Raw genomic sequence first — 27,539 nt, 5'->3', positions numbered from 1 at the left:
TCGCACCAGCAGCAAGCCGTTCGTCTTCTGTTCTTAACATTACCACCGACATCCTTCGCTGTCGCGAACCGAGGAAGCTTGGTTTAATCTACTTGCAAATTTGCCAAATAAGGCTCGACGACCCATTTTTTCCACATTTTGTCCACAAGACACTGCGACAACAAAAAGCAGGAGGAAAGGCTCTTATTGTCCCGAGGAGAGCAGCGCTTCGACTGAGGGATGCTTCCGTTATCTAAAGGATTCATTGCACTACAGACATCACAAAGCTTTTTTCTGAGCGTTCTGTTATTTAAAAAAGAAGCCGAACACTACAAGAGAGCACTCGCCGTGATGTTTGCGAGGCGACAGAGGAAAAGTCTACCACTCGCCGAAGATTTTAGCTGTTTGGTGCATATAGTGGCGCGGAAACTAAGGGGTTGACGCGTCCCATTGCCCTATTTGCAGCTTTTGGAAAAAAAGAGTGACCTATTTCCGGATGCCTTCTATTATAATTATCGATAACGCGAGTAATTTAGTTGGACCTACAGACCTGACAATAAACTGCTCATTTCAGCGCTTGGGCCCCCTTTTTGTGAGGTAATGCATGCGTTACGGTATAATAAACTTATACTCTCAGTAAAATACAAAGTGCGTTTAATCCTTTAGAAAAGAGTCAGAAAATTAACTTTTATGATAGAGTACATCTTAAGTAATTTTAAAAAGCTATTTTGTTATTAGTGTTTTTGTGGGCAAGCTTGTCACAGAATCCTAAAGGCATGAATATTTACGCTAGGGGATTATTCTTCTGGTAAGGAACGCTGATTGCTTGAAAAATAGAACCGCTTGCTATTATAAACGTGCCTTCATGTTTGACTCACGAATAATTATGACTGCGAGGCGGTCCAAAACCGCTATCACCTAGAAGCTGAGATCCCCCTATGATTTGCCGCACAAGTTTAAGACACAGCTTCAATCCATCAACCTTTTATTATTAAATAATTTTTTTTTATATATACTGAACTTAGCCCGCAAGGTCTTACTTGTCTTTGGTGTCTTTGCGGTCTTTGGGGAGCAAACACCCTAAACTATATTACAAAGAACCTTCCATTATATTGTCAAGTCTCCCTTGAGGCAAAGCACGTGAGAACCCTTTACGAAAAATTCAAGACATTCTGTACTAGAGGGGCATCACAAATGTGATGCGTGACAGCTCCTCCGGGTATGTATCAGTATAGACGACCATTGCAGTGCAGTTAACAAAGACGGAGAATGACCGGCTGTTGCCGAGATTGACAGAGGTTGTGGTCCGCCCTCGTGTCTTATCTTTGATTCTAACGCCAAAATGGATTTACTGTTTATAAAGCTTTAGTGAACAGGTGGCTCAAATATTTTGAACGCGCACAGGAACCTATCAAAGACGATCTTCATCGTAAAAGGCCTATGGCAACAATCATAGGCAAGAACATGGAGCTCCTTACGGTTTTCTTCCAACGTCAGGGAATCGTTCATCATAAGTTCATACAAGTACCAAGGAAAGCTATAAAGAAGTTTTAAAAAGCTTGCGTGACTCTGGCCGACGCAGAAGACTAGAACTGTGGCTCGACAAGGGTTGGGTCCTTCATCACGACAATACAAAGGCCCTCGCTTTACCACTCTTACAGAAGTTTTTGCGGAAAACTCGATGTGTATGTTGGTCCAACCCCGTATTCACCGAACCTAGTTCCCTTCGACTGAAGAAAAAACGTTTCGGAAAATAATAGAGAAATCTTTAAACAACCTGAAGGCTATACCGAAGCTAAATTTTGAAAAGTGTTTTAAAGATTGAAGATACAATTGGCATTCGATCCCTTCGAAGGAGCAACTTGAATTGGGATTAAATATATACTTATCAATCTGGATTAAACGACGCATTAATCTTTGAACAGGGGTTACATATATACACACACACACACATATTTATATATATACTTTCAGTTTTGTCTTTAACGTTTCCTTTTCTTTTTATATGTAAACGGTGTGCTACTATATACCATTCAAAAGTACTTTCTTTTCTCAGCCAGTATACTGCAGTTGTAGTGAAGGGAATTTTATGTCGGGTTTAGGCTCCAAAGGCGGAGGTTTTAGGTGAAAAAAATCCATATTCGACACGTACTCTGTTCTGTGTTTTCTCGATGTCAGATGGCTATTGAAGCAGCATTTATGCCATGCGCAGAGGCAACTCTATAACGGAAGGGACTGCTTAAAGCTGATTTGCAAAGTTCAAGACTCGCGCCCTGGAAGCAGAGGATGTACACCAATCGGTCATTTGAGATCAATGAAGACATACTGAAGGCATCTTTGAAGGAGGAGGAACGATTCGTAAATTGGCAAAGAAATGAACTGCAGTCTTATGACTATAAATAAGCACCTCAAATCTAGGAGATTTACTTAAATATTAGAAGCTTAGGTGCTCTATGAGCTGAGTGTACGTTACAAAGAAATATGCCTTTTCACTGCTTTTTACGTCTAGCCTAGCATCGACCAACACGCAGTTACAGTGATAGGTTTCTATATGGAATTATAACCAGCGACAAGAAATGGTGTCTCCGCGCCGGAAGGAGCCGGTAACCACGGAAGGTACATCTAAGCCTATAGTTAACCCATCTAAAGGACACGATTATTTACATTAGTAAAGCCGAAAGTGTCTTATACACATAGAAATGTTCGAGGAGAAAGCGAACGAGGATTTGTATATTGCCCAGCTGCATTGCAATCCTATAGAAAATACTTGATAGATGGTTAAAAGTTATCCTTTTCCACGGCAGTGCCTGACCATGCATAACACAGATTGTGAAGGATGCCATGCAAGAGCCTATATGGGAGAATCTTTGTGTCCACTGTGCTACGGAAACCCCGCTTCGACGGATTAAGACCTTCTCCAGTCACTCGCAAACGAAACTAGTACCCGTACATTCGAGAATGAAGAAAGCCTCAAAACCTTGCTGTACGAGATCTTTAACACCTAACTTAAGAATTTCTGTCGAGAAAGGACGAATAAATTGATTAGCATATGAGAAGGGGTCATAAAGAGTAATGGTGCATACATAATAAATGAATTTATTGCTAGAATTTGAGTGCAACGCTGCATACTTGTAAGGTGAATGAAACGAAATTGTCTAATAAAAACTTTTATTCGTTTCAAAGGATGGGATAAAATATTGATCTGTAGAATATATTCTTCTACGCAAGTGTATCAACTTCCTTTGTTAAACGAACGGTGGCATCAGTCAGACACGTTTTGGGATGCTGAGTAAGACGGTCCAGATATTACCTCTTATGCAATTTTCTAAATATTCGATACTCTACATTTTCGCTCTTTTTTCTGCTCCTGAGAATGTTTTCGACATCACCTAGTACATTTCACTGTATTCCGAATCTACTTTCATGTTTGGAGATTAAATGACATGATTATATTTCTACAAAAATTTAGATAACGAAACAAGTAGGCAAGGTTTGTGCGTTGGCTTAATGACAAAATATTTATTCATGTATGTACAGTGATAAAAATGGCATCCTATGACCCTAAATTAGATGAAAATAATTGTTCGTCCTGTAACTACTTTTAAGGGGAAACTGAAATCTTCGTAACAGACATTTATTGCTTCGTGGCATTTGTTATTACCTATTAACCATTAGAATAACATGCAAGATGGCTCGTCAATGTATTTCCAGATCTTTAATTCTGAGCCATTCACCGTTCGACAAGTCATTTCGGAAAGCCCTTAGTAGGAGGCCCGAATTCGACTAAACAGGGGGGTCGTTCGGCTGTCAAATTTATTTTGGCTTAAGTGATATTTTGTAATGAGGCATTTGTGCCCCTACGCGGTCTGGCATGACAGGCACTACCATAGATAGGTAAGATTTCTGCCGGCTGTCCTGAGGCTTTTTTGACGTGACCTGACAGAAGCAGATGAGGAGCAAACGGCAACGGGAAGATATAGCTGATCGACTGAAAAAGCTTGAAAAAAGGAGGGGATTAAGGGGCAAACTAATAGATAAAAATATACGCTTTTTTTAAAATAATGATTTTATGCTACAACAAACATTCGTAAAACGCAGGGCTTTAGATTCACCAATGTTTTTAGGTAAGATTAGCTGCAGGTGGGCAAACCCATAGGTTCGGGGGGCTAAGAGGCAAAATAGGCCACGAAATCACGTAGAAGATCGTTTGTCTTAGTCTTCAAACCACCGACGGGAGCAGGAGGCTGTTCGAGAGTGCTTTTTATAATTGACTCAGGTACAAGTAAACTCGGCCAAACCGTTTCCATCACCGATCCCTCTATGCATCGAGAAGAAAAAAAAAATAGAAGCGATATGAGAAAAGCCGGATACGGCGTCGGAGACAGCGAACCAGCTACAAGAACCCGCTTAAGCTTCTCTGCAGTTGGAGCCGCAAACGGAAGCATGAGAAAAGATTCCACGTTAACGGCTAGAAAAAAGTAAGCCCTAGTAAAGTAAAAGCCTGTCGCACGGCTTGGCGAGCGTTCTTCTCATCTACGGTTCTCGTAAATCAGTTTTGGCGACCCCTACGTCGCCTTCGGTAACGCAACAAAGCAGAAGCATCTACAACTGCGTAAGGAGAACTTACAGAGGTTTGAAGCAATAAGAACGAATAGGCCAAGTTATGTATACATGGCCGGTCAGAAAGTAATGGCCATTTTAAACCTAACACGAAACACAGCGTGTTACTTAAATACCAGTAACAAGCTAATTTATTATGTATTTACCGTTACTATGTGACAATTTCTAATTCAGTTTTCAATCAGTTAATTCCGTTTCGCTAGAAATATTTGAACCTGGTATTAAGAAACCTGTCCGGTAGATTTTGAAACACTGTTCTTTGACAAATATCCTACTACGAATATAAGCTAGTGACTGAAAAAGATAGCAGTTTATCAGCATAAAATCTAAAGAATGGTAAGTACAAGAGAACCTCCTACTCAAATTCTTATTACCTCAAATGTGTGCGGTTTAGCATTGTTTTGAAGAAGGATCACCGTGCCTTATCCATAGATCCTTTTCTTTTTTTATCATTATTTCTCTAGTTTCATTTATTTGATACAACTAGTCCAAATACAAACCATTGTTTACTATTTTATTTTTCCCAGTGTAAAGCACTTGTAGTGCCACAAAACATAGACGATGTTCTTTATGGATGCATACCTGATCTTCTGAGCTTAGGCCTCTAATCCAAAGTTATCCGTCTTTTTCTACGCTTCGAATCGATATAAAGTCACCACTTTTCGTCACTTACAATAATTCTATGTAGGACTTTGTCATTCTAGCTGTGTAGTGTTTGGTTTCGGATGAGAAACAATGAAATGTTGTCTTTCCTTGTGTATTTCACTAAGTACATCGAGCATTCAGATTTTTAATGTTTGACTACAGCCTATCAAATGAAGCTAGCTGGCGACAGTTGTATTAACGTAGCATACATTCTTTCGGCCAATTTGCGACTTATAGTGAAATACACTTCCCAAGTTTAATATACTACCTTTGAACTCACCAAACTATCTTTAGCAGTCCTCTTAGTTGCAGAGTTTTCGCTTTCCGCGTCACGGACATTCTGGGCTGCTCGGTAACCTTTTAACTACGGCAAACGATGAAACAAAGTAGTTGTTGAAGATGCATTTTTTTTCACCAAGGACATCTATTCTTGGAAACCGAATTCAAGGTAAAGTTTCTTTCACCAGATAACAGATAGGTTTATAACGGACTACAAAAAAGGAAAGAGCCCTTTTGAGTGGTATATATAAATAACAAATAGAAAAGAGGAAGTAACAAAAACTGACATTACCGTTCTAGCATCTAATATAACAAACTTGTTAACTCGTTCATATTTTTTTGGTTAATTTTAAACTTCAATTTATTTTCTATAATAGCTTTTTTAGTATTCTGTGTATATATTACTATATTTACACCTTTAGAACTATAAGGAAGTGTTAAACGCAATCTTTATGTTTTATATCTTCACTTCACAGTAGACCATGGATGACTAGAGTTTTTGTCCGGAACCTAATTATTCGCGCTGTGTAAATGTCTTGTAAACACATTTGTACATGAGATTGGTTAACTTTATTTTGCTAATGATTATTTCTAACAAGTTGATGCTGGTACCAACTTGGGTCAACAAAGCCTAATTTATATGAGCTAAATTTCAAGATGTCACGGTATTAAACTTCAGAGCTTATAACATATGTCAATACTACACAACCTGTGAAAACAAAAAAGTTATTTTTTTATACATAAAATACGTCAGCGAATATAACAGTAGAGGTAAACAGCTTCCCGTTTTATTACAGTTTTCCCAAGCACCCCGTGCACCATTTGCTGAACCTTGAGCTGCAATCTGTTATTTTGCGTACAATTCTTAATCGGAGGAGATTGATTTTATGACTTTCCTTGTGATCACGCACTAGCCGATTTTCCTCTACCCGATTTGCACGTACCAAAACGCCAAGTTCTTTTTGTTGATTAAGGTTGAGCATCATTCCACCTCATTGGAGTAATCGGTTAACAACAACTCAAAATGCGGAAATGCTTCGACCAACATGGTTCTCCACTAAATTGATTTGAAGATCCAACCGATTTTAATTTTGCTTAAGGCGCGCGGATCCTATGGGAAATTCAATTCTTAATCTCATAACTGTGTCACCCTTATTTATACACGTCCTATATAGCCCTGTTCCTTCAGAATAACTCTGCTGTAAGCAGCTCCAGCCAGAAATACTAGAGAACAGGCCACGAGTACAGCGTCGCCTTTTCCCTCTGATAACTAAGTCTTCAAATCTGTAGTCATACAGTGTATTTACGGATTAGATAATTTATCAAATTATCTGTTAAACTGTGATGATCCTAACATTATAAATTTATTACTTTATAATAACAAAACCACACCATTAAATTGGCATTACCGCTTCATCGACATATTACACTTCATGAAATTATAATTTAAATACGTTAAAGCCTGCACACAAAGAAGATTTTATACTCTACCTGTCAGCACAGCCCTCCACGGTTAGCTTTTACCTGTTAGTAATTTGCTGGCTTAGTTCTCACTGCTTTTTGAAACTCAATCTAGAAAAACTCTTGTAGCAGCCCTATCAGGCTGTCCCATTGCAACATCAGATTTTGCAAGAACTGCGATATATATAAATTATGTTCCAGGGAATATAGACAAGGCACACATCGTTATATCGCAAACAGAATGACAGTAGATGTTGAATGCGGATTTTACGTGGGAAAGACATAAAAAATACCTGATGCTTTGTCTTTTGAATGTCTGAAGTTGTTACCCGATTATTATCTTAACAGTAATTTGCGTTGGTTTTAAGCTAAAAGATTCTGTATCACCCAAACAAGCTTTAATTTTTTAACTCAACTTAAGTGAACTGTATTCAAATATACAGGCTTTAAGGCCATATCGATTTGAATATGTATCGTCATTAGGATAACTGTATTTTGAGGTATCGTTATTTGTTAAGGTAAGTTGTTAAGGTAATTAAGGTGGCTATATTTGTCCGTGTGGCTGATTATTGTTAAAATGGTTTGATAAGGTCCAACAGAGGTCCAAAATAGCCAATATTTGAAGATTTACCCATTTTGGCATATGATTAAGCTATGTTTTTTGATAAGACCAGACTTTCGAGTGAATGCCCATAAATAATTAAACAACGCTCAAAGCACTCATTACCAAATGTAGTGAGGCCGTTTAGTAAACAAAAAATAGATAAACGTTTTATTTGCGGAAAAGCCCGTTATGTATTTGAGGCAACATTTCAACAAATTTAAGACAAACAATCGGTTGATTTGATGCCGATTAGGCGTATAAAATGGATTGTAGTGGCTATAGGATTCAGTTTAGAGAATAGTTTAAACGAAAATTAGTTGATACAGTATATGTGCATGAAGCAACAGTTAAACATTACAAAACAATACAATATTATTATTATTGCTAAGGCGATAATATGGCATACGCTGGATTTGCCTTGTTCATAGGTAATAAAAAATGAAAGTATCACCAATTTGTCCGTAAGAACGTAATAGCCATATAAAAGCAAAATATTTCTTCCGGTTTAAACTGAAAGCACCAAAAACATCAATTTACACGCCCGGATCCTAGACTGTATGAGCAATGTAGCGAAGATATCTTATTTGTCAATTAAATTCCCAGATTTTCCCCGGAAGCCCTTCGGTAACAGCTTGTTGTCCCAGGTGCCCTCAGGTGAGGTTTTTGAGAACACTGTATTTCTAAAGAAATACTTCCGTTCGACTAATCAAACGCTGAGTAGAAGCGTCATTTACTCAGTCTTAATGGTAAGTATATATTTTAACGAAAATTTTATACAGGATGCCGTTTACAGATGTGTGAGACATTCTCGTATCATCTAGAATAAACTCACTGACCTTAACTACGAAACTACTACAGATGTAATAAGTTTGATGATCACTTCACTATTAGGTTTATTGTTATACTCTAAAAATGTTATAGTGTAATAATCAAAATAATCGAATCGAGCTTGGCAAGTCAAATTGTAGCGACAAACTTCTAAAGGTTACGCACCTATGTAGAACTTAGTAGTTCATCAGGCTGATACCATTACCTTTTCTTTATGACTTCGTATAGGCAGTTCTAGCTCACAGGGTAACAGTTTTCTGGTGACGAATGCTTCCTTTACTTATTAATAACCATCGCCCTCCATTTTTGAGGTCGTGAAGGCCCTATGGAGTAAGCAGAGCAAGGCTAAGTTTGTGATAACATTTTCAAGCGATGCCCTTGGGAATAATCCCAACGTCGTTTAGGTATGCGTCCCTTGGCGCATTACGTTCTGCGTTGCTTTGTTGAGTGGGATATGTATACAGGTTTCTTAAGATTGTAGTGATATATAGGCTTTATTAATCTTTTGACTGCCACGTGACCGTGATTTTTTGCCAGCTAATGCACTACTGCTTTGTTCCGATGGTACTCTATGATGGAAGATCGATGCGTTACTTGACGCATGACAAATTGACAGATTGACGTGTCTAGTATAATTAATAAAGTTAAAGTGGTAAGCAGTACAGTATTCTCTAGCAATGTATGATCTCGACGAAGTTTAATTGGGAGAGGAATAAGTGTTTGAGCTTAAGACTGTGAGTGAGGAAAATACAATTCTTAAATCTATACATCTGTACTTTATTTACGTTCCTTAGATTTCTAATATCATTGTTGGCGTTTGCAAGAATGTATGATCATTTTGACATTTCTTTTGATGTCATCACATAATAACAATTTCATCTGCCGGCTTCCGCAGATATTTAATTTCCTCCAAACTTACTTTCTTTCAAATAACAAGAAAACCAGCTTTAGTTTATTATAGTAGACCTCAAGTACATGCCTATGCGTGTAATAAGAACAATACAAACATTGAAGGGCACAGACTTAACGATTTTTTATTAATCTAAAGATATAATTACTATATTCATATTTCTTTAAGGATGCTGACAGGTGCCGCATTAACTTATATCATGGCATAGACGCCTAATCTACTGAGAAAAGAGTGAGTCTTTATTTACGTTTTGTCAAAAAACTACTACATTGTCTCGAACCGCTGTTAATACAGAATATAGGATCGTTAAGACTAACATAGGTAAACATTTGGGTGTTCAATAAGCGTTTAGAACGGTATCTAGCCTCACCGCTGAAAGAGGCAACTCTTGAGGATACAAGTAAACAGCTAAGTATATTTCGTGTTTGTTCGAGTTTAGACTGTAGACATGTTATGACAAATTGTAACAGTGGACCACTGAGATCCGTTCTTCAACAAAAATTTTGATTAGAAACGCTGCACTACGCGAAAATACAAGCTGAGCAGCTCGAAATTTAAAGGGTGCTTTTTTATAGTTAGCAGTTTTACATGACTGTACCAAAGTCTAAGGTGTACCAGGTCCAGAACGACCAAAACGGCTATAAGATGATATAATATAATCATATAAGGTGGACTCAAGATCTATGAAATATTTTTGCCCAGGATAACAAATCAAGGCTAGCCGTAAAAGTCCCGGGCTAAATTCATGAGCATTATCTTCGCAAAACCTAAGGACGGCGTATTTTACTGCAACTAATTATTCTGAAAATAACCTGACTTGTGTTTTGAGTTCCGACCGAAACTTTAACCGGTTTGAGGAGAAATCGTTTTGTGTAGCTTTGTATCACCTCATCAAAGCTGAACTTGCTTCTACCAGACCTACACAACATTGAGGACTTGAGCACAATTGTAAGCGACGAAAGAACGCCCACTAAGATTAATATTGGTAATATTTGTTCACTACCTCCTACAGGTGCGCCATAAACTTTAGATCAACTATTTTGCTACAAATGTATCGGACGTAAAAGCTCAAAAAATTTATTTAGATGTAGGGACAACGAGCGATTACTATGCTGCTTTACGCTTCGTTTGATCTTTTCTTTGTATGAAAAAAGGTTCGACTATATAAAAGCTAATCTTAAGACGACAACGAATCCGCGCAGTTACCCCCATTCTCACGAAGAATAAATTAAGAAATTCGAACAACAGAGATATTAGCATAAGCTCAGTGACTAAAGTGAAAATTAAGAATTTTATATTGTACCATATTTTTTGGAAACAACTCAAAAATACCATCGAAGTGATATAAGCTACAATACGGATTATAAGTCTAAAGATGCAACTTTTTATTTTAGCAATATCAACAAGTATATATTCCGTTCAGGTGCTAAGAGGCTATAATGTAAAATTGTATATCAAGAGTTTTTGTAGGCAATAATAGCATTTTCTGTTCATCTCTAAAGAAGCAGTGAATGATCTAATACATAGGTTTGCAATATTTTATTTCTGCGGTGACGGTTATTCTCACCGATCGTATGAAGTGGCACTTATCAAGTGTAGTCCTATACAGTTCTAATTTGTCTTTTTGGATTAAGGTATCTAACATAAATAGTAAGTATTATTAATAAAACACCATCCTCGAAAGCAGTTTACTGTCTGTTCAAGCACATTCAGATTTAAGCAAAATGGAATAGCTGATTTTCATAAGCAGGATTCATTGATTTCTCAGAAATTATATCTATGTCGTACGCATGTGTTTGCTGTACCAACGTGATCAGGAACAAGAATTTACGGGCGGACATTATCCAAGCAGATACTCACAGCCGAGGGCGTGTTTATTTTTGAGTTTTCAATTGGGCTTTCACTTTCTAAAGCTGCGTGTCCGAAGTTCCGGGACGCAAACCAACGACTACTCAACGGTCTTGTGTGAGGAATTCACTTTTATATAGAACCAGGAGTATTCGGCAAGATAGTCTAGGCCGGTAAGAATACCCAGTGGGGCTGGGCTAAATGGGCAGAGGTTGCCAGTGGTAAAACCTGGGGGAACAAGTAACGTCTCTCGTTAGTGTTCGTTCTCTTTCAGTCGTCAGTGTGTCCTCAATCGGACGCTATTTACTCGGCTAGCTGACGGTACGCAGTAATTGCTGCAGAGGAGATGAAGAGCGAAGACGCTATCATTATTTCGAGGGACGAAAAGGCAGTTGGGTGAGGGTTTCATGCCGTAGGGATGACGACGAAGACGAGGAGTTCACGCTGGCGATGGAAATAAACCGAAGAGCCCAGCGGGAACAAAATAGGGATCGGGAGAAGAGAATAACAAAATCCAGTTGGTTAAACAAGAGTATTTAGCTGTACTAGCGAGACAGCTTTCGTAGCCCAGACAGGGGGCGAATAAGTGCTCTAAGCTTCTCTAAAGCATCTCCTATACTGCATGCCTTCTTGTCTTGTCCTGGCACTCTTCCGGGGGGTTCGGGTTCCTGCTCCGATGTTGTCTCTACCCCTCTGATCGCTGAATGGATAAAACATCTTTGGTGTCCTCATCGTCACTATTTACAGCCTTGCACTTATTGCTAATGTTCCCGTAATTGGACCCGTGTTTCTTAGGTATGAAATTAGCCAGATAATCAAAAAGATCGCATAACGTACGTCGTATAGTAGTATATTAGCGTCATCAATTGCGACCAGAAAGAGTGCAGCAAATGAGACGCAAATAGTACGGTAGGTAACATAACGATTTGCTAACTCTCTATAAAGCTCTAATAAACATGAAGGTCAGGTGTAAACAGTAACAAAGGAGATGACCAAATCCTAAATGATCGATTTTTTAATGTGCTCTTAATTAGTTGAGCATAAATTAAATATCCTATTTCTTCCTAAGCGGGTGTGCCTAAAGATGTAAAGAAAGCCTGTACAGCGTGCCTAATGTATATGATTCGAGTGGAGAACATATGTAGAGATAGATTACATTGAGAGAAGGTCACGTGAAGTAAGGGATTCCTGATTGCTTTTTAGGTTAACTTAAGTTGGTTTTTAGCCCGGGAGGAATGAATTGTAATTTTATTAAGCTAAACGTCGTTATGGGTTTAGGAATAACACAGTAGAGAAAAAAATCACACGCTTGGCTAAATATATGAAACAAATTACTGTAGAATCGTAAACATATTAGGTATACTTCTGTTAGCTATGTTTCATTAATGAACGGTGAGCTATAAGAGAAAAGGTCTTTAATATTAATAACTAGTCATTTATTCCAACCGACTTACGTAAACTTAATGCAGCCTCGGTACTAGAGAAACTTTTAAGCGCTCTACTCAATGACTCAGGTACTTCGACGCCTGTCGCTGCCTCTGAGACATTGTCCCCAAAGCTACCTCGCGGCCATAGATATGGGTAAGTTTTCATCAGGCTGTGCCCGGCCCACTCTGGCCTTGCTTGTACCTTCCGAAGCTATATTAGCAGAGGTGCCGGGGGCAAGGATTAGTCTCAGGTTGCTGCTTGTCTAAATTATCTACAAACACCAACCTACTCAAAGCAGCATCATCAGAATCTCAATTCTTTGCAGCCTTTCGGGTTGGCTGACGCATCGCATCCATTTAAAGGCTAGCGAAGTGGACAAGACGCATAATGAAGGTGATTATAAAAATGCATCACGAATCGCAAAACGGCAACACCAAACAACCTTTTATTGGAAAATTGCTTTTCTTTTTATTTACTTGGCGTAATACATTATATCTACCGCTTGAATGTCATATCTTATTCGCCAGGCTTACACAAGAACAATTTGCATTTGATAATCGAGCCATAGGAAGCAAGTCTCCGACAATTAGTTTGAACTGTAGCTTTCTAAAAAACCGTTCATTAATAAGACATTCTTTATTTTGAAAATACTTTATGTTATAACATTTTGAAAAATATATACACATCAAGTATATAAGGTAGTTTAACGTGAGATGTAGCAAACGTTCATCTCATATTTCAAAATGGCGGTATTTTGTTATAGTGTGACGTTTCGCTACACATTGGGTTCAAAGTACACTTGTATTCTTTAGAATCTGAGGCCGTTCACTCAGATGTAGTTATTTACCTTCCAAATTGCTTGTACTAAGTTGCCTACCCTGATATTCCCTTGAATCAATGACAAAACAACAATACAAACGCCTGCCGTTTAGGGAATAGCTAAAAGTCAGCTATGGGAAACGCTTTTTTTTAAAACCTTTTAAAAAACTAGAGTAAAAGTAACTCAATAAAAATTTTACCTTAACCTGTACTCTTTGCAGTTGGCTTTTCAGCTTAATTGCTTTACTTCAATTAGTTAAGTCACTGAAGGCTTACATACAAGTATAATTATCCTAATGTTACACTTCCTAAACGAATCTCCAAGGCGCAGTTCTGAAAAATAATAAATCAACAACCGCATGGATATGCAGTCTGGTATTTCTGAACTCATATATGGTTTACAGTACGAAAAAAAGGTATCTTAAAACAATGACTAGAACCCACCTAGACATTTTATTTTTTAATATAAATAAATGAGTCTTCTTATATAAATTCGTTTTAATTGCGACTTACATTCCAGATTGTGGATATAAGAATTCTAAAAGAAACCGTCATTAAAGCTAAAGATTGTTGAAGGCTACTTATGGTCGATTCAGAGTAGACTGATTCATGTATTGCAACGCTCCGTAATTAACGTAATCGAAGTTTAAACAATTTCACTTCTCGAGTTTAGGGACTTGGGAATTCGTGAAAACGTAAAGCTTCGCTTCTCTCTTTATCAATCCCGGTCTTCAAGAATTGCTGTTTAGAAAAACCTTACTTCTTGATACTTTCTAGGTATTCTTTGGATCTTCATTTTACGAAGCAAGCCTTAATTTGAGCCAGAGTGAAAACTATATATTATAAGGGCAACAAAGAGTAAGGATTGTTACTAAATACTATAAAAGGGCAACAATTATTTCAACATGTTTTTTGACGAACACATTAATAAAGCTCATTGCTTGGCCGTACCTTTTGCATGACGAATACAATCATTATCTAACAGTTCGAACAACGGCATATAACACTCGTGTGAATCATTTATAGTCAGTAGTGTATGATAGATGCAGCCAGGGACCAAAAAGAAGCAGTATGCTTTGCATCATGGCGAGAATGTGGAATTATGGCAGTGCGCCGAAATCAGTCGACGTTTTGGTATTCGCAATCCTTAGCATAAACAAAACGTATGCCGACCGGCGACGTGCTATTTTTCGGAGCGCGCGAGTTGTATTGTTCGCTATGTTCCAGTGGCTACCAAAGGTGGATACTGGAGCATATCAGAAGCTTTGAGCGCAGTCAAAGCGGTAGGTCTTAGTCGTAAATCAGGGAGGAGTATGGCCTAGGCGAAATGTGTGGTTTAGTCAGAGAATACGGTGTCGAAGCAGATGGACGGCAGCAGTATAAATACGTTTAATTGACGGAGCTTCCCTGACACGTATGGAACAAAAATATATTGGATTACAACGAAGTTGTCGTATTATACAGGAAAGATATTTAATTCTTAATGAGTGCGTGCATCACTGAGCTGTTTTAGTTCCTGAACGATTAGAAAAGGCTGTCCTTATGAATAGTAATGAGTGATTAGGGGCGGCCTGTTCGAGGGATTTCACAGTAATGCATTGTAAAGAAAGAGACCGCTGGGGTAAAGGCTATAAAACTTAGATGTGAAAATGGTTGTAGGGAGTCAAGGCTCGGGTGAAAATAACAAGTGGCAGCCGCAATGAGAATAAGTAGTCACGCGGAAAGACCCTGTGATTCACTAACGGGCAACGGGATGATATAATCGTTGGTTAAAGCATTTTACCGAAAAATATGGGCCTGCCGCAAGAAAGCCGTCGACAGTCTAAGTGTTTGCTGATTAAAAATAAAGAGGCATATTTGACATGGAGAGCTAGTGGCAAAGAAAATGACGCGATACTCAAAAATTTAAATGACTTCTAACTAGAGAAGAAATGTTCTGAGGTAGTAATATCCCACTAAGTGACTGCAGTCACTTAATACAACTGTCGTTTATAGGAGGATAGTTGTGAATAAGGGGGTACAACAATGGTTATAACAATAGCGTTTCCTTAATGTTGAAAACAATGACTGAAAGATAAATATCGTGGCAACATTTTATGGAATATGTATCGGGTATAGCTAAGTATCAAATGCGGAAAATAATATTTAAATTATTTTCGTTTATAATTGGGGTTGGTTAGTCCTATATAACTGAGTTAACTTAACCGATCCGAAACTGCATCGCTTAATTCACCGAGACATTTCACTATCTTTTTCTGTTCTTTTAAAAGCGCCAACGGTCTTGGGATTTATCTCGTGGGCTGCTCTATAACCTATTACGGTATATATATTTTACATACGGTTGGTGGATCGCATTTATCGATAAATCACTCTATTCCACAGACCTTTATGCCTGATATAATAAATACAAACGTAGTGTAAATTCAAGGCTACGGACGCAATTTTTTTGCTTTACAAAGAATATGAAAGTTCTACTGCAAGCCAAGTGGATCTTCGTTTCAAGCCGATTGAATTGAAAAATCAACAACTGCGGTGTTTAATGCTAGGGCAAGCTGTGTGCTTTATATGATATGGCTACTCTGTAGTAAACAAGCATTGATTCTAAAAATACTGATACGTAGCGTGAGAAATACAAAGTTGCAACATTTATATATTTTTTAATTTATTGTCAGCTATACCCAATTACGATATTTTAATTTGTGCGTCTGGAGGACATTACCAAAGAGAATTAAAAGATCTTAGCAAGCATGCGATGAGATGTGATAACAGTATGTGTTTATAGAGACATACCTTTTTACAAAGATCAATAAAAATTAATCTAACATTTTTTGAACTCGAGGTAAGCAGAAGAAGAACGGGCAATAAGCACTTTGTGCTTTTGAATCTTCCTACATCGAAATTGTTTTTAAGAGATAGCCAACAAAAATGGAGCCAAAAAGGAACCATTTGAATGGGGATAGCTTTATGGAAGCTCTCATTTTCGTTATAGTAGGATTTAATTTCGACATATTATTTCTAGAGAGCACATGACGTTTAAAATCCGTGATTCTTCATGGCCTTTAGTGCGCCTATCAATGATATGTTTGTCATATTACGCAATATATCTATATATTTAAGTGCTTTACGATTGAAAGTAAATGTATATATTTAAAGTATATGTCGATACTAAAGCATAAATGCACACCGCATGTGCTAATTTATAAGCAAAAACTCATCAAGAATTAAATAAGGTAGAGTATATTCGGAAGACAATGAAAAGGCAAACTCACCCCGCTAGAAAAGCAAGCATCCAAAAAAGAAATAGTCCGACGAATTGATCATAGACAATGGGCCAGCAGAAGAAAGCGTGGAGATACATTCAATCTAATATGCTTGCAGTAAAGAACATTTCAGGAATCTGTGAGCATTGTCGGCACGCCAACTGTGTGTACTGTAACTTCTCCTTCGGGTGCTTCTGTTAAGTGGGAGCGGAGAGCACCGGCTGATCGGCCGACCATAGCTGGATGAGGGGGCGAAGGGGGGCACAGTTGGGAGTTCAGGATCGTTGCGCCCGAGGGAGCGAACAGCAGGCTGTTTCTCACGGCCGGAGCGGCAGAGCTGGTCAACAGTTCTATGGCCTGCAGAAACTGGTCTGCCGAGCAGGCTGTATAAGCTTGCCTAGCCGCAGGACATGCATCTTGGATAAACAAGCCACCATCGCTGTCAGGTCGGAACTACCGGGCGTCTCACAGCCGGACACCCATGCGGCCGTCCATCGCCGGTTGTATCCGTTCCATCGTGCAACTTCTCTATAGACGCCATCGTGCTTTCCACCCTCCACTAGCCATCCTCGACATCTCTAGTGTCCACTTGCAGTTACTCGCTTTCAGACCCAAGCGCTCTTCTCTAGAAATACACGAAACGTTGCTGTGAGAGTAAATGCGTGACGGATACTGTAATGCAGCCATAGGATGACCACAACAACCGTGTTAACTAGCAACAAATAGCCCGTCCGATCCAATTCCAAAGGAACCTGTAACATAATGTCATTTCGTAAGAATATGTTTGTATGTATAGTTTTACCCAGTTAAGGCTGAGTTCAAATATATGATTCTTGAGCTAATATTCTATTCTAATCATTGATATCAGAAAGACAAATTTACATATAGGTAAATATTCGTCGTAATAAAATAGATTTTAAAAGTATATTTTATTATCCAACGTACTAACAAACTCGTACAAACAAAAAGAACAAGAAACATTTAGTCATTTAGAAGAACTGAAATCGTGCGAAATAAGAACGTCTATTACCACTTCATAAATAAAATCTGAAATAAAAATTATGTGACAGCTGAAACCTTTAGAAAAAGTTAGCTTCGAAAACCATTTGGATTAACTGAGTGTTATTTTCGGTTTATGAATCCACTACGGGAAAAGGCTTTGGAATACTGAGCTACCAAAGGCTTAGAACCGCTGGTACGAAATATTAAAAATGTTTACTAATACATGCTTATGCAGACATCTAGATATAAAAATTTACTGAATGCGCTTGGCAAAGAAATTTCGCCGTTTTCTAGAATTCTAGAATTCAGTACCAGGAATCTGCCTTTTTTATTTACACAAATACAGAGAGCAGTGCCGCAAAGGGAAGAAAGCTAGAAGAAATTTATGCCCGAACAATCACATACTCTATAGAATAAATCATAACAAATGGTTGCCTTCATTATTAGATCACCATATATTTAGGAAACCTAAATTTAGTCATGCCAAAATTATTTAGGTTTAGAAACAGGTTTAGAAAACTAGCATTAGCTCGTTTACAGTAATTTGAATTGATTAACTATTTTCTATGGTCAAAAAAACAGTGGTCCGATTGTAGACAAACAGAATTATAAATTAAAAGGAGTTATAAACGACTAGACTTTATCTAAAGGCTATTTATAAACTTTAATGGCTTGAGCGGCTAAACCTATGGGTAAGAAAGCGAAGGCCTACGGGTTCAAGCCTCGCCAACCATATATATCACATGATATATTTGACTAAGCAGCATATCTTGTTACATATTTTATCTACTGGAATCAGGTATAAGCGATGATTGTCTATCCGGCCACAACTTACTCCAAATACTTTTTCAGACAAATGGTATGCGCTCCTTTTCCGTTTCAACTGATTGTTTTTAATAAGAACTGACTTTTGTAATCAATCTATTATATATATACATACTACTCGCCACACCTTTTTTTGTTTACGTTTTAAATACGAAGCTTCTGATTTTGAATCTTGTTCTTTATTGAATTTTGATTTCTAACTTTTCATATCGATATGATTCAATACTTACATCTTAACACACAAAGAGATTTACTTTTTAACATGAAAGCCTTTGATCCTAGCTGACCTCAAAAACGCCTTGGTAGACAAGTACGCTAGATGAGCATCCAAATAGTCTCAAAAAAGGTTTCTCATAATACAGAACAAATAAAATAATACACTTTTCTAAATTCTATGTTAATGCCCTCATGATACTTTTGTCAATAAAACGCTCGCTTTCTATTCTACCGCCTGTCGTTCGTTACGATCTTCCAAACCTTATTTAAAGTCTTGCACGCGTACTTTCTTAGATGCTAATGTTAAACTTTTTCGTTTGCCTACACAGGCGTATTGTTGTTGAATGTTTTGTGTGATTTAATTTGCATAAAATTATACATTTATTTAAATCTTTGTCCGGTACCTTATATATAGACAACAGAGAAGCGTTTTTAAAATAGGATAGGAATGTTAAAAATAGTAAAAATAACACAGCACAGAGCATTGCAACTCCTCTGTTTTCCTTTGCGCCGTATTATTCAAAGAAGGCATCTTTGAACATAAGCCTGCCTGGTATCGCCCACAATGGCCTCCGCATTGGTCACAGATGCAGCTTTGGCTTGACTTGTGGTACGATTAATTACCACACACAGCATGGTGTAACCAAGGCGCTGCGAAGCGGACCACTAGATGTCGGTTCTTTCTGCGCAAATCTTTCCATGTTGCGTTCACCGCAGCATCAGTGGTAGGGAATTCTGTGTCAATCTCAGTCCTCCGTTCCTTCTGTTGTCGAATAAATTCCAGGTCAGCGGGTGTTTTTGTAAGTCAAACTAGGGTTGTAGACCCTAAGCAAATAGAGGCGTATCTGCTAGCAAATGCACGCAGCAATTATGGCAGGATATACGCAAACCCAAAGCTCCCTTAAGGAAAGCCGGCTTTATCAGGTCCAGCCTACACAACTGGGCTATGTTGAGGTTTTCCTACATGAGTTTGATGCCATAGGAGGTAGTAGCTTGACACTGAAGAAGCCTATGGCCGTATTTAGAACGAGCAGTGACGACCTTGCTACGGCAGCGCTTACCACTAATATTTCTCTAACGGTTTCTGTTACATGTGTGGTATAATAAGTTTTGGATAAATTCAGATATAAATCGCAAAAGTGTTTTATACATTCCAGAGGCGTAGAGTGTAACTGAAAAATATCATTTGCTGCACTTCGGAACTTAATGGCTTTAGTTTGGTTTTAGTTGGCTTTCATTCGTTATGTGCTATTGAAGGCAGGTCAATGTTTGCTAAACGTCAAAGGGACTTGTTCCGTGGATTCCAAAATCATTAGAGTACAGTAGAACATCTGCTTTCACGAACTACCGCTTTCCGATTGTTCTACGTGGGAGGTCATTTGGGACAACTGAGAGAAGTAAGGAGCTAAACTTATCGTTTTAACCCACTTCTGTCGCCTGTTGGAAAAGATCCAGTTTCGCCATCTTGTATCGAAATGGGGTTCTTCTGCTGAGTCAAAACGATGAGCTGAGTGAGCTTGTATGGCTGACTGGTTAGGCGAGTTTGAACAAAATGGGTTCTTCGGGAGATTCGTTTTATCGAATGCTGCTTTGCAATCGATGAATACAGCATAGGTGAACTCTCTGGTGCTCCTCGTGCCTATGACGGATCTTACCTTGGTAAGTAGCGATTCTTGACTGTCCTCTACGGAAGCCGCGTTGTTCATTCGGGATTATGCCTCGAGTTTCTTGAAAATCGGAAAGGCGAGTGATCAGTATGGCCGAAAGTAATTCGTAGCAACAGCTCTTTTTTGCGATTCCCCTACATGAGCTTGGTTTTCAAAGATCGCTTTATTATTCGGGCAAACAATAAAGAGTTTCTTTTGCCGATTTGTCGCATAGACAGGCGTTGTAAAGGGCACTTCAGCGTACATCTGCCGGTTATGAGCAACAGGGGTATTTGATCTGATGAAACAGAGAGAACATCTAGAGTATCGTAAACATCTATAGAAATGCTGCTTCGCCTACAACAAAAGCGCAGCTTTCTGCGTATCGAAGTGTTTTCTTCATTATGTCCAATAAATCTCTTTGCACTATCTTTGTAAAATAATAAACGAGAAACGCATCTTTGGACAGGTTATAACCAGGCGGGTTGGCGGGCGCCCACTATGTCTGGAAAGCGCTCCTGCGTGTATCATTGAACTATGAGCTATTACGACAAAATCTGTGCTCATTAGCATCTTAGAGTTTCTCGAAAGGCGGCGCTGTATTTGTTGACGTTGAATCGGTTTGGCATTGGAAAGTGTTCACTGGGATACTCCTGTTTTTCTGTGTCCAGCTATCTTGTTAAACCTGTCCACTTTGGAACTACTGTATCTTGCTTGGCAGGGAAATGCGCATTAACACGGCTATGTGCCATGTAATAGATGCCCAACGTGTAAAATTTTTTGGTTTAAGGTACGCAACTTGGGAGACAGCCAGGTTGGTCGCGAGCTTGTTGATAATGAAGAACCGTGTCGCGCTAGCAAATGTCATTTCTTCTTTATCGGTTACGATCCAGCAGCCAGAGTCGCTAAGCAGTTAATAAACAGCTTTGTTCAAGTCTCCCTTGGCTTATCTACTTTTGAACTGAAATCGCCTGCTACAATTACTAGTGATCCGTTAAACATAGCGTTGGAACATCGCGTCAATTTCTCTAGCAATACTGTTGATCATTCGACAGTATTTAATCGGATGTATCATGTTGTTATGTTGTGTATGTAAAAACAACAATGTTGGTTTTTAAAGTAGGTACTCCCGCATTGCCCAGGCACTGATTCTAGCATGCCGTGAGGTCATTGCTAGGTCTCTTTCTGCTTTCTGGTCTGGTTACCGGTAAGTGTAAAATACTTGCATAAAATCAAATTCCATATGTCGGTTTTAAAATCCAACTTCTGATTAAATGCAACAAGTAAAGTTATTTTGCGTTCCTTCCGTTCCCTCTTCGGTAGACAGCTAATAGGTCTTTACCCACTTTTAAGTCATTCTCGGCTACTGTTGTTTATAGAACTGCAGTACATTGGTATCCACAAGAGCGCAAAGCATTACCAAAAAGTCCTAAATTTATAACCTCACACACCTTTGCCTATCTGATCAGGTTGCTTTTTTAAATTTCAAAAGATTCACGACGTTTCTGTTCAAAAAATTAATTTTCCCAGTAGAGGTAGGTAGACAATGTTTCCATATCACGTATTGATTATTCAAAATAGATTGTCCACACAAGGCCACAAGGACCGCATTGTTTGCTCTTACATTTGTCTCACCCACGCCAACACCTACCAGAATATATCAATTTTATCCGCCTTATCTGTGGTTCCGACAGTTCGTTAGTTAGATTCTTTTCATCATTTTGTCTGTCCTACAGTACCATATTGCTCTTGTTGTGCTATTTGCTGACAACAAAGTTCCGTCATTTGAAAAAAAGGATGAATTTCTCTTTAAATAAGGGGTCCTTACGCATACACAAAATTAATTTCCAAAAATGTATAAACATATATACAAATCGCGCGGAATAAAAACTACATATACATTTTTCCTTTACTGTCTGTGCGGACGTCTCCTACTGAATCGCTTTCAGTGAACTATTGCCTTTTTTGGCAGTTCAACAGGGTTTTGGTTTACCTGTATATTTAACTTTCGCCAACGTACACCACTACGTGTAATGTAAAAATACTCGAATATTTATAGTATTGTTATTGTTTTTACGTAAATGTAACCCGGATCGTTATATTCAATTCAATCAAAGTTTATTGACACCTTGGCCATGTTGATTGAAGATTATGTAATAAAGACGATAGTGATAAAGAATTCTTTGATCACAACTGAGACGTCAATATGTCTGTCTGATGCCAAATAAGTAGCAGCAAGCTAGTCACAGCTTTCTTATCGCTAATCTTTGGTAGCAGCAGTGGGATATAGCCCTTATGAAGCTCAAGTCCAAGCTAAGACCAGTGAATACCAATGGTTACATACATAGCGCGTCGCTCAGCTCATGGGAAGCGGTGAAACCCAGACAACGAGTAAGCGGTTAAAACAGGTACCGTCTTTAAGGCTCTTTAGGTGTCTGCCGAAATAATCGGGCAATCTTATTTATACCAATTTCGCCAGACACACGATAGCGACTGGTCATTTACTGCCGATATACACACAGCAACGACGTGTGTTAGAAAGTCACACCATAGAAGACGAGGTCCAGGCCATTTTGTGCAACGGCAACCTTGGATTCCCATTCAGTCTGTAGTTGCTTATTGTCTTCATGAAGAAAAAGCGATTTCGCGTTGGCTATTGCTAATTAAGTACTACTGCTTCAGTATCCTGGACGTGATAAGAGGATAATAACGAATTAGCTTTTAAATAAACGTCGAGAAAAAACGGCATTATACACGCAAGCGGGATTCTGCTTGTTTTAACGCATGCCATTCAGTCTCATAGATGTAGCCGCAACATTCTTGAAACTGATCAACTAAGTCGTTGGGCCTTCAAGTAAATGGATGGTTCTAGTTTATCTCAATGATATCGTAACTTAATACGTATAAAATATCGTAACAACGATATCAACTCCACATGATGCAATTGTAAAAAGTGCTGGGGACCATCCGGTGAGAAATGTGTGTCCGCTACTCAGAATATCGTATATCTGAACCGCAAAATCATGGTTGGTGGTATCTCCCGAGATTCTGAGAGGTTCTGAGCAGTACAACCCTCACTTACTCCTACGCCGGCCAAGAAGTTAAAGGCAAAGTTTTGGGTCTTGCTTTTTACTTCCGACAGTTTATGCAAGGTTTCGTGGGCATCGCGAGTCCACTGGCAAAATCGACTTAGGCAAGGTGCCAGTTTATGCCAGAGAGGACCGACACATACGCTAGTCGCCGTTTGACCGAAGTTGGATACTCCTCCAAGACTAAGTGGATGACGCTAGTATAGCCTGTCGGCCGTATTTGTATGAATATTACTTCAAACCAGCGACCGACAGAGCTGCATTGCCTGAAAAGTAAAAGAAAATTGTGTACAATATTTCGCCTGCTACGTTCTGCCCTTACAGAACTATGGTTTAATCGTTCATAGAAAAGTTATTGCCAATACCATGACGCTTTGTCACTAGTGACCGTGCACAGTACAAAGTAGGTTCGAAGAGCGCAAAAAAAGAACTCCCGACTGCGCAAGTTAGTTCCAAACTTGAAGGGGGGTTAATGTCCCGGCCTACGCGTTTAAAGATGGGTTGGTGCACATGGTTCAGCTTGTGTCAGTTTGGAAGGCGATATTTGGTACTATAGTGCGGGCGCTAAAAACTCCCAGAAACAAGAAATGCTTCGAAGAAGTCGTGATGGACAGTTCGATCTGTTTCGCATTGCGGAAGCCAGCGGAGTACCTCCGATGAAATCACACTGGGACGCATGAAGCCCACTACCATCCCCGGAATCGGCAGCGGAAGAGGAAACCACGTTTCGGGCAAGGGAAGTCTGTCTTGCGAGTGTTTGAGGATGGTGTGAGAATGCTTGTAAAGGTCGAACGGGCGATGTCGAGGTTTTCTGAGAATCGGCCCTTTACTATCGTGAGCAGAGTTGCACTACAGAGAAAGGTTGTCATATGCCTAGGATATCAGATAACTGTGAACACGAAAAATATACGGCCGTATGTTGCTCCTTGGTAACATCGTTAGATATAAAGATACATTGAATATTAATAATATTATAATTTCTAGATAAATTGAGTCTAGACACGTATAGAAAGGGATGCCGAAACATCTTTCAATAAACTAGTTGCATTGTTGTTGTTAGCCACAATGCTTATCTTTTTTAAGAACCTTTTTTGTTATGCCCACCACAAGCAGGCGCAATCGGTATAGCAAAAAAGTATAAACGCGCCAGAACACACTAGACATAGATGAATATATCGACCATGGGTAAAAAATACCAACAATTTATGGAAACTTGGCCAGTTAAGATTGCGAATATTTTAGCACTTTTCTAGGTTCACCCAAGGTATATTCAAGGCTAACTAATTCTTTCGCTTTTCTCAAGTAGAGTTTCTCTGGACAACCGTACACTAAAGGTTTCCATTACTCAACCACCGGTTTCTTTACTTCGTTTTACACCGCACCAACCTTCACACTTAATATGAAACACACGATTTCTAGCCAGTCCAGTGGTACGATCTATTCAAGTAGATTGACCGATTTTAATCTCATTTTTAATCGTTACAAGAATTTGCTTTTTCAGGTTGTTGGCTGGATAGGTATCACCAACTGCATTTTTTGAAGCATCTAATAAGTCTTAATTTTACAATGGCTTAAGATGGCCATTATGAAAGAAGTTGCATTATACGAGCCCGTAATTGCTTTTCTCTACAATACAATAATATAAAACTATATGACTTATAGGTACATTGCTTTTGATGTACATCACGTCGACGTACGATATATAAATGTATAACGAATGGCCTGGTCTTCAGGAAATGATGTTAGGTACTGCTGAAAGGCATAAAATAGTCTGCATGAAGAAAAAAATGTAAATGATTCGGACAGAAAAGTATCTACGTATTTTCATTCACATTTGATTGTTGTCTACTCTGAGCCTGTTTCGCGGCTGTAAATTCTCATGACAGCTGTAAGAGGAACTATATCGAAAACTCAGAATTTAGCGAAAGTGATATGCGCGCGTGGTTTGCAAGCAGTGTGGGCCTTAACCAAAATAAATTCAAAAAATAGGCTAAAAAACCGTATATTATTATCCTATCGAAATAACCAGTGGAACGTTCCTTAAAGCTGTGTCATGTATAATTGCAAATGATAGCCTAGGTCATATGCATGTTTAATTTATAATAATTGCCTTGTTAGATTCCTCATTTCTTCATTTTTCACACCTTAGGACTCATTCCGATCGGAACATAAAAACTCGGAAGACTTTGTGTTAGCACTTACAATATATCTCAAATATAACGCCATCGAACTGGTGGCTGCGTAACGTAAAAAGATAGAGCATGTGACAGGCAATAAGCTTTTCACTTTAAACACCAATTAGAAGTAGAACTGATCTTCTCTATATATTCCGGCTCCATGTTTTTAGTCTTCGATACCAATTTCACATTTTTTTTAGTTCCTTCTTTTCCGTCCTCCTCTGTTTTCTTCGTATAATTTTCTTGTATTCGTTTTTCCCATTTTTCTTTACAGATCTACTCTCACGCGATCTGTTTCGCACAAATTACTTCGTGGCACCTATTGTTATTTTATTAATTGGTCATCACGCCACTCGCAATAAGGACCTTCAAGAAGGAAGAGAGCCTTCTTCTGTTCGAGACGCAAAGCTCGAGTAACGGATACTGGATTTTCCAGTTTTCTGTTGCTCATCGTTTGTTGCCGTGGCCTCTCAGACTGCACACCCTAACGGGGACCATAAAGAAAACGCCACCTTTGTTGGCAAAAGAGAGTTGCGCAAGAAAAGTTGAAAAGTAGTTGCATGAGATAAGCTGTAAAATAGGAAAGAAGTGACATCATGAAGGATGCGAAACGGAACGAAGAGAAAAACTAGAGCGAATGAGGAGACGAAGGATCGATGTTCCAGTCAACGGGAGCAAGAAAACCAAAGGAAACGTAACAACGTGTCCTATCTGTGCTTCTTCGCCTGATTCTGTGGCATCGAAGAAATAGCGAGCTCCATACTCTAAAAGTCAAAACCCGATATCTCCCCATTCCCAACTTTTTCCGACTATACAGTCCCATACTCAGCACCCTTCTTTCTGATCGCTTAATATCTTTTGATGTCGACAAGGATTTGCTCTTTGGCGTAGCTCCAAAGACGAAACGGCAAAATACTAAAACAGCGACAGCCCTCAGACTGTCGAAATCAACGGATACGTGATGCGCCGGAATGTGCAGGCCAGTATCGTTGTCAGTTCACCACACAAGCCCTATAAATAGAATTTGGTTGCTAGGGCTCTGTCAATTGATAAACTCAACGACGCATAATATTGGTTCCAGTAAAGTGTTTTTATCGATCCTGTAAACATAGCTTTTTGCATACTTGGGAAAGGCACGTTTATTTTAGTAATAAAACAGACAAGTATTTTAGAACACTTTTTTTTTTTACAGATCCTTGCATACGTATATGATTAGCGAATAGACTAAAGAAAGCGAGCACTGACGCTATTTGAAGAAGTTAAAAGCAAATACTGATTCAAACTCAACCACGCTTTTTAGAAGCACTCTACATTGTTACTACGCCAAAAATTATATTTTCTAGATGTGTTATACGTCAGAATAATAATAATATAAACAGTAACAAGAACGGAACTGCCTGTAAGACAATCTGTCAAGTTAAGGGCCTAAGATATGATGCTTATTTGCCGATCTGTTGGCGAAAGCATTGCTATGAGCTGCAAAGGAGACAAATCGTTGCTTTATTCTACGCAAGCATAAAACAAATTTGTTCTCAAAAACAAAAAATGCTTTGTTTTTCGGATATGCGTTTCCCTTTTTGGTCCCTTTCCTAGATCTAGTAGCAGCATTCCTAATATAAGAATACATTTGGCAGTGTTTAGGCAGGGGTCGGTGAACAAAACTGAAAGATCTGAGGATTCAGGCGTTGAAAAGATAATTCTTTAGGAAGGGTATAAAGAGTCATTGACTTTATTTATGTCCACTTCATGTAGTTGACTAGCCTCTCGCCTTTGCAACGAATTTTTTCCACTCTTTTTCCTGTAATTTCGCAAGCCTATTAGACCACGTCATGCATTGCTATGAAGAAATGAAAAAAAAGCTTGAAGCATTTTAGTCTGTATTTCTTTGATTTGATTTTTCTTG

General features: G+C 38.7%; 1 long non-coding RNA gene across 2 annotated transcripts in view; it reads right to left on the bottom strand.

The window, feature by feature from the left end:
• Positions 1-3,498: 3,498 nt before the first annotated feature.
• LOC111263361 (uncharacterized) overlaps positions 3,499-27,539 on the bottom strand; it is a 36,184-nt gene continuing 12,143 nt past the window's right edge. Inside the window, exons 2-4 of one of the 2 annotated variants that reach the window (XR_002682178.2) lie at positions 16,691-17,433; positions 5,525-5,608; positions 3,499-3,976 (exon numbers count right to left, since the gene is read on the bottom strand). This is a non-coding gene — a long non-coding RNA (uncharacterized LOC111263361). Of the gene's footprint in view, positions 3,977-4,578; positions 5,609-16,690; positions 17,434-27,539 lie in introns of those variants that run through there. The other variant, XR_002682177.2, reaches the window with a different exon arrangement.

Source organism: Varroa jacobsoni, unplaced genomic scaffold, assembly GCF_002532875.2.
Source record: "Varroa jacobsoni isolate VJ856 unplaced genomic scaffold, vjacob_1.0 scaffold_759, whole genome shotgun sequence".
Classification (NCBI taxonomy): Eukaryota; Metazoa; Arthropoda; class Arachnida; order Mesostigmata; family Varroidae; genus Varroa; species Varroa jacobsoni.
The sequence above is the reverse complement of the archived record's forward strand: the minus strand, read 5'-3'. Positions and strand labels throughout refer to the sequence as shown.